Below are 9,136 nucleotides of genomic sequence, written 5' to 3'. Positions count from 1 at the left end.
AAAAAGAAAAAAAAACATGTGGACATGCATGCATGATATAAATATACTCCTTTTGATCAGCGGCCCGACGTGCGGGCCACACCCTCCAGCGCATTGACCGCAGCCCCGGCCTGGGCCACTTCGCGTCGACGACGCCCTCCACCGCACCGACACCGCCCTGGCCCGCCTCATGTCGTCGTCATCAGCATGCTGGCCCACCTCACGTCATCGTCGTCAGCACACCGGCCACCGCGCCGACACATATATATATGTCATTTGTATTCATATGCATGTATATTACATCGCGGAGCACCGCCGCCCTCGTTCGTCCATGCGTTTCTATGTATACGGCAGAGCACCACCGCCTCATTCACCCATGTGTACAAACATATATACGGCGGAGTGGAGCACTGCCACTCTCGTCACACCACCCTCTCGCGGCCTAGTCGATCAACATTCGTATTATCGTTATCGTTAACGCTAAACAATCACACTAGGGTGAATTGCGTCGGTGGCTAGGGCGAACCGCGTTGTTGATGTCACCGACGTGGTTTGCCCTAGTCACCGACCGCAATTCGCCCTCTGGCCATTTATGTATAGCCCTAAGTTGCCCTAGTACTTTACACAGTTCTCCCTAGTGGTGGCGAATTGCGTCTGTGACCAGGGGCAAGATTTAATAATGCATATTGTTCGTAGATTTTACGCATGTAAGGAAGATTTGACGTACTATATATTGTTTTGTTTTTGAAGCGAGATGGCTGACCCAAGAAACATGGATGAGGAAGGAGTTGATGACTGAATTTGATCAACACTGGCACTCAAGTTGCCTGGCGATGATGTGCTAAAAATAGACGTGCAAGAGGAATGTAGATGACGAAGTCAGTACTTAGCTCTTGAACAAAATGAGCAACAAGATATTGGCCAAGTATATATTTTTTATTATTAGCTATTTATATTATCATATGTTTTATGTGTGCTCATGACATTAAAAATAATGTTTATGTTTTGTAGCCCTCTAGATCGACATCAACAACTACAACGAGAGTAAAAATGTTCGAGGTCCCAAAAAGCCATTGGAGGGCCGCTTCATCATCTCTGAGTTTCAATGTGGATACAGGCGAATCGGGGGGGGGGCAAATAAAATGAAATTCGTGCACCACTGTGGGTTACCTTGTATGGGACCGGCTCCCGATCAGTACCCACGTGAATGAAAGAAGAAGACCAATGCTCCTCATATTCAGTTTTGTCTCTGATTGTACAAGACGTTAATTTGGAATGATTCTTGGAACATTTCACGCTCCAAACATATGGTTATGATGATATAATAGATGTGATGAATTGAAGGAGCGAGTTAGGGATTGGGCAATGAAGAAGATGGCCACCTAGTTTTAGACTTGGAAGAAACACCTATACACGACGTATGTCAAGAAGAACATAGCCCTAGATTTCACTGTCCTAGGCCCTGATCTCAATAGCAGAGGCCCTATTGGGATGAGTTTGTACAGTACAAGACGTCGGAAGAGGGTGTGAGTCGGGTGATAAAGAACCAACGTAATGCCCAACAGAAGACATACCACCATAACTTGGGATCAGGTGGCTACCCGACTGCCATTAAGAAGTGGAACAAAATGGAAGCAGACCTTCTTGCCAAGGGTATCACACCAGAATCACTCGAGTGGGGAGAGCGTGCAAAGAATTGGTTTTTCGCTCATGGAGGAACACTAGACCAGGAGACAGGGAAGTGCGTTATGGCGCAAGACTGCAAGAAGCAGCAGAAAGATTGTTTTATGCTCAGAGAGCTACTGCTAGTGGTGCGTTTAGGCCCAACAGAGAGAAGGATGAACTGACATACGCCATCGGGACTATTGAACACGGTGGCCGAACTAGAGGCAAAGGAAGTGTCTCGTGGGAGCATGGATTCCCTCAGGACAGACCTTCCTACAGAAGTCGCCAGAGAAAGAAGGAAGAAGAGGCACATCAGCTCCAGAGGTTGGAGGAAGCGGTGCGTGAAGCACAGGAGCGGGAAAAAAACCTTGAAGCGAGAATGCAGGAGGAAATCAGAAGGCAAGTGCAAATAGCAGTGAGTGCAAGCAGGCATCAGAGCCAGGAATCAACATTAGCCAATCTGTTCAGTTGAAAAGCAGCTGCGCTTCTATGGAGATACCAAATCAAGGGGACACAGGACTGCGCTTCCCTGTGGATGACATCACTGAACCTTGTACATCGTGTGAGCTACACATTCCAAAGGGGAATTCCACAATCAAGGTGGCTATCGGTCTTGTTAATCCTATCGACCGAACCAAGACACTAAGGATTCATGGGAATATAATCCAAGAAGGATATGCTACCATCTCGGTAGATAAAGCTGAAAAAGGTTTTAGTGATTTGCCTCTTGACATTCCTAGAGGTGATGGTGAGAAGACTCTAGGAGAAGTAGAGAAGACATTCATTCTATGGCGCAAGCGCTACATCATCATTCCCGGGATGTCGCCTCCACCTCCTCCTGAACTACCTCACCATAGGTGCGGATGAAAACACTACATCATTAATTTATATTGGCTTAAATAATTAACAATCTGCTCATAATAATATGTCATATCCTTTTTTGTAGTAGATTCTCCCCCAACCTAAATCCAATTGTTCAATCGCTAGATCATCATAGTGCTCTGTACAATGACAATATGTTGGAAGGCGAGGCTGCATCCACACCATCTCCAAGGAGGTCTCCAACGCCGCAACCGCCACCTCCAAGGAGGTCTCCAACGCCGCTGCCACCACCTCCAAGGAGGTCTCCAACGCCTCCCCCGCCCCCGCCTACCAAGAAGCCAAGTACTAGCAAGAGGCCAGCCTCGCAAACAAAGAATCAGTCCCCGCTGGCAAAGAAAGCCACCATGAAACCAAGGGCTATTCCCAAAATAATATCTGAAGAGAAGGAAGAAGTAACTGATGCATATAAAAAAGATATGTCCAGATTCTATGACAAACTTAAAAAGGATCAAGAAGCAAGTAGAAACCTGGAGAAACCGTACTTCTTCGTAGCTCCAGATATTCTAAGAAAAAAGGTGGCTTCTTACCAGCAACAACAGCGGGAATCTCGTGAGCCGTCCAAATCAACATTAATGGACTATGACCGCACTCTCACCAAATCAATTGAGGCGGCACAAAAAAAGAAGCGGGCAGGGAAAGGAGTTGCACAACTCGGACAACAATCGCACCAATCTGTCCCCCCGCTAGTTGTTGGTAATGAATATGGTTCGAATTTAGGATTAATGCATCAGGCAAACATACCTCCGGATATCGATTTAGATCACCTTGGTGAATTTATTGAAGAGACTGGTCTCGACCTTTACTAGATGTTTGGTGATGAAAACATTGAGAGTGCGGCAGAGGTTGATATTTGAAAGAAAAAATTTATACTAGGCTAGAGTCTATATAACCCTCATGCCTTAGGTGATCTGGGGACGCAAATGTACCTACTAAACAAGTGGTACATGTTGGCGTCTACCGGTGGAGACTTCTGCGTTGGTGTCAGAATTAGAGACGAACATTGGTTCCATAGCGATGATGTTATGTATATTGACTTTGCATAATTTCATCAACTATGCCACCTGACCTCTCTGGACAAAGTTATCATTAGCTGCTATTGCCTGTAAGTAATAATTCTTTCGATCTATTATTAAACTCATCATATGTGTGTATATGCATATAAATTATTCTAACAAGTACTATATATATATATGTAGATTTATAATGACAGAGCGCAGAAAGGAAGGCTGCAATGAAATTGGTTTTGTTGATCCCCATATAGTATTCAAAGACCCAGTTACTCCAAAGCCTAATTGGAAGTCTGAGTCAGAGAGTAACCTCATGAACTTCTTAGTGAACCAACGCCACAAGAAGGATATACTCTTTCCCTACAACTTCAAGTGAGTGTTAATAATGTCGATCATCCTTAATGGCTCATATGTTGATTCTAGTTAATTAATGAGTGTTATGCGCTATATCCTATAAACACATGCATCAATCACTAGATATTGATGGACATCGATCTAATGAAAAGTCACTTGATAATCTATGACTCGACGAGAAAACCACAACAAGACTACCAAGATATGATAGATATTATCCAGAGGTAATTTCGGTATCTCTAGCAACTATATATACACACAAACATGATGATTAACTATATCTGATGACATGGCAAATTTTTTATTGGGCAGTGTTTGAAAAACCTTTATTGAGAAGCAACACATGGGAAAATACAAAGTGTCACTGAATGTAATCCCTTTGAAAGTAAGTCCCATAAATCGCATCATCTTTATTAATTAAACATATAGCTTTCACCGGATCACCAGATTGGATAACAAATCTTTTTCTCGTAAAGTGTTGTCTGAGGTAGGAACATGGGAACAACTACTGTGGTTACTATGTTTGTAAGTTTATCAAGGAGGTCTCCCAAAGAACTCCTACAGAGAGACTCAAAGTACGTTAAAAATACAATATATATTCATTTAATTATTATTATTGATTGTGTTACTGTGTCTTTATATATATATATATATATATATATATATATATATATATATATATATATATATATATATGTACGTACATATATTAATTTATTTTTCTTTAATTCAGACCTGTAGGCTCGATGGTTGGAGGAAAAGGTTATACGACAAGACCAAATCAAAGCAATTCAAGAGTCTATAGCCAGATTTTTTAATGACCAGGTCATCGATTCCAAGGGCGAGTTCTACTTTGACCCAACACTGCCATGGAAGTCAAGCTAGAGGATGAGAAAAAACTTATATCACTACAACTATAATACAATCTATTGTAATATATGCACATAAAATAATATAATGTAAAAATCAAAGCATGCATATATATATATATATATATATATATATATATATATATATATATAGAACCACTGTCCTGTAGCTGGCTATAAAATAACTTATTCTGTAGCCACTTTAAGTTACGATAATTACTATGTTAATTTACGAGATTATAGTAACTTCTTTCTAAGTGGTTTACTATAACGTTATGGTAAATATCCCCATGTGTTATAGTAACCCAACTATCGTAAATATGTATTGACATTATCGTAAATTAGTATATAAAATTATCGTAAATAGAGGTGGCTACAGAATAACTTATTTTGTAGCTGGCTACTGAATATACTCTCCCTAAACATACTATACGCGCGTATAATTGTATTATTAGCAGCGTACAATACGACTATTTTGAAAAGAAAACAAAAAAATAAAAAGAAAAGAAAAAAAGAAAAAAAAGCCTTTAGTCCCGGTTCGTATTACCAACCGGGACTAAAGGGTGTCGGCCTCGTGGCATGTCAGGAGGCACCTCGTGGCATGTCAGGAGGCACCTTTAGTCCTGGTTGGTGTTACCCACTGGGACTAAAGGTCCCCCTTTAGTCCTGTTTCCTGACCCGGGACTAAAGGATCCCCTTTAGTCCCGGATGCTTGCTCCCGGGTGGGGAACCGGGACTAGAGGGGGTTCCCCACCGGAAGTAAAGGCCGTCTCTATACCAGTGTTTGTGAATCCCGAAATCTGCCGGCTCAGTACTTCGGAGGTACTCATAGAGGTAGGGTTTGCTACGTGTGTTCATAGGGGTGAGTGTGCATACGTGTTATGGACGTCTGTATTATACTGTGTAATTCTCAAAAAGATATTAATCAAGGGCCCGTTTTCAGTTTAGCCCTATATATAACTCCAAATTTTGAGGATGGGCACTGGATGTTTCCCGGCCGTTGCAGCAGATCCCGTTGCTGAATGTTTCCGGGCCGGAATTGCGAGCGCGGGGTGACAACTGACAAGGCAGAGTACTCCCCTCCCCTCCCCTCCCCTCCCCTCCCCTGACCGACGGAAGAGACGCTGCTAACGTGGTTCTACTCTCGCCGTCGGTCATCGTTGCGGCGGTCCAAACACGCACAGTACAGCCTTCATGACCGACGGCGAATATTGCAGGAGCAAGCCAATGATTGGCACCAGCAACACCAAGCTGCAAGCCCGGCCACGAGGACCGCTAGAACGTACGGGAGCAAAGCAGAACTGAAGCCGCCTTGCCACCAACCGCAATTTGCCTCCTTATTTGTCGCTTTGCCACACGGCCGGCACGGTTTCGCCGAGAGGACGCCCCAGGCCTGGTTTAGTTTCTTAAAAAATTTCAACTTAAACTATCACATCGAATCGAATCTTGTGGTATGTATGAAGTATTAAATATAGATAGAAAAAAACTAATTGCACAGTTTAGTTAAAAATCGCGAGATGAATGTTTTAAGACTAATTAGTTCATGATTAGTCATAAGTGCTACAGTAACTAACATACGCTAATGATGGATTTGTTAGGCTTAATAAATTCATCTCGCAGTTTTCAGACAAGCTATGTAATTAGTTTTTTTATTAGTATCTGAAAACTCTTTCCGACCTCCCAAAACATCCGATGTGACATCAAAAATTTTCATTTCGGGAACTAAACGCAACCTTAGTATAATAATTGGTGATCTGTCGTATTTCTAAATCATCATGCGTGCACATGCCCAAAGTCACATTTTTCAGCCATGATTATGTACTGTTTGATTTTTAGGAGTTTTTATTTCATATAATATAAGGGAGCCTTTTTTAGGATTAGGACGGGTTCGGGTAGGTAGGTACTCTAGGTAGTAGGAACACATTTGGTGATATTGACGAAAGCGAGACATCTAAATGTTCATAATTTTCTACTACTAGAAAAAGTCTACGCTTGTTTCGACGCGTACTAGCGACGTCTGCCAGGAATTTAGCGGTGGATTCGGCAAAATTTGGCGCCAAACTCCCATCTCTACCCTGCTGAATGTCGGCACGTGTTCACTGTTGACCCTGACAGCGTGGGCCGGCACCGACTGCTGCGCTAACCGCGTGCCAAACCCGAGAAGCCCTTAAAAAACAAGACCAACACCAGGCTTCTCTCTACGCCGCCGCTGCGCTCCTCACACAAACCGCAAGAAGCCAAGAACCCGATCCGCCGGCTTGGCCGTTGCCGGTCGCCATGGAGCACTACGAGCGGCTTGGCAAGATCGGGGAAGGCACGTCGGGGATCGTCTACAAGGCCCGCGACCGCCGCACCGGCGAGACCCTCGCCATCAAGCGCCTCCGCGCCGGCGCCGGCAACGGCAACGGCGAGGGCGACGCGTTCGACGAGACGTTCCGCCGCGAGGTGCGCTGCCTCGAGGCGTGCCGCGGCCACCCCTGCCTCATCGAGCTCCGCGCCGCGCACCGCGACCCCGCCGGCGCGTTCCTCGTCATGGAGTACGTGGGACGGAGCCTGGCGGAGGCCATGCGGCTGCAGCAGCAGGACCACCACCGCGCCGAGCCCGAGCGGCGGCCGTTCCCGGAGCCCGAGGCGCGCCGCGTGATGCGGCGGCTCCTGGAGGGCGTGGCCGCGATGCACGCGCGCGGACTCATGCACCGGGACCTCAAGCCCGACAACGTCCTCCTCGACGGACCGCGGGGGCGTCAAGATCTGCGACTTCGGGCTGTCGCGCGCAGCGGACAACGGTACCGGCGGCGCGCCGTACACGGCGGGGGTGGCGACGCTGTGGTACCGCGCGCCGGAGCTGATCCTGGGCTCTGCGGACTACGACGCGGGCGTCGACACGTGGGCGCTCGGCTGCATCATGGCCGAGCTCCTCGCCGGCGGCGCGCCGCTGTTCCCCGGGAGGTCGGAGATGGACCAGCTCAACAGGGTGTTCGACACGCTGGGGATGCAGGACATGGTGTCCTGGCCAGGCTTCGCGCGCCTGCCGCGCGCCGGGTCGCCGCTTTGCCGGCGCGGCAGGCCTCCCAGCAGGCTCCGGGAGCTGTTCCCGGCGCTGTCGGCTGCCGGGTTCGACGTCTTGGCCGGGCTGCTGGCGTGCAGGCCGGACAGGCGCCTCACCACCGAGGACGCGCTCCGGTGCCCGTGGTTCGCCGATGCCGCCGCTGGCGGCGCCTGAGGCCTTGCCTGATCAGCCGCGCGCTTCGTGCTGCGCCGGCAGCTTCGCGGGCGGTGTCGCTGGTGTTGCCGAGGCAATCCTAGCGTAGAACATGAGAATTTTTTTTTTCGAAGAGCCGAACATGAGAATTAAGAGACATGTCATTCTTTGATTGATTGATCGTTTGTAGATTATTAAAGGCTACTATTTTTCTTTATGAAAAGTGCAGTATATATTTTAAGTTCGACACCGTATCGATTGCAATCATTTGATGGCAATTCTCTGTAACCTGTCTTGACTGACTAAAGATTAAAGAAATATGTTCAACGTGCAGAAACGTTTTCCATACATGTCTTGTTTTTTTTTAATGTCAGAGAACGCTTTGTTCATCTGTTGGATTGTCATCATCTTTCATGGTTGGTGAAATGGTACCTATTCTAGAAATGCTCTAGAACATGCAACTGGTTGGTGAATTATTGTCCTTCCACAATAGCATATACTTCTTCAGAAAACCAAAACATCAACGACAAGCCATGTGGTTGCACACAACATATATTTCTTTCCATTAAATAAATATAGGACGGTCATGCATGCGGTAGGCCGCACAAACGATGTGGATGCACACAACATATATTTCTTTCGATAAATAAATATAGGACGGCCATGCATGCGTTAGGCCACACGCACTGGCCATCTTCGACCTCTCACTCGCCACCCCTCTTCCCCTTCTTCCTCCTCGTCGGCAGCTGTTCTCCTCCTCGCCCTCGCCTCGCGGCCACGGAGCTCCAGGCCAAGCCCTAGCGCGCCCGCGACGGTTCGCCTTCCCCAGCCCCCTGTGCCGGAGCTCCCCCTCGCCGGAACTCCCTTGCCCCGAACTGGTCCGGCAGCCTCCACCATCGCTAGGTCCCCTAAATCGCCCGCCGGCCTCCCCACCAGTCTGGCCAACACTCCTCCCCCAAACCCCTTTCTTTCTAAGACTGCCAAAGTTTGGGAACATGAGAGGGAGAGCTCGTCGGAACCCTAAGGAGCAGATCCAGGAGGAGGAGGAGGAGGAGTCCTACATCGCCAGATCCGCCATGGTTGGCGCTGGTGGGGGGAGGAGCTAGGCGTGGGTAGGGGCACGGTGAGGCGTGGTGAGGAGCTCGCCACCGGATCCGCTCGTCAAAGTTGGGGAGTTG

General features: G+C 47.2%; 1 pseudogene; it reads left to right on the top strand.

Annotated features, from left to right (window-relative positions):
* The first annotated feature begins 6,973 nt into the window (after positions 1–6,973).
* On the top strand, positions 6,974–8,284 carry LOC136506005 (putative cyclin-dependent kinase F-2; annotated as a pseudogene).
* Positions 8,285–9,136: the final 852 nt, after the last annotated feature.

The sequence above is a fragment of the Miscanthus floridulus genome, chromosome 14 (assembly GCF_019320115.1).
Source record: "Miscanthus floridulus cultivar M001 chromosome 14, ASM1932011v1, whole genome shotgun sequence".
Taxonomy (NCBI): Eukaryota; Viridiplantae; Streptophyta; class Magnoliopsida; order Poales; family Poaceae; genus Miscanthus; species Miscanthus floridulus.
The sequence above is the reverse complement of the archived record's forward strand: the minus strand, read 5'-3'. Positions and strand labels throughout refer to the sequence as shown.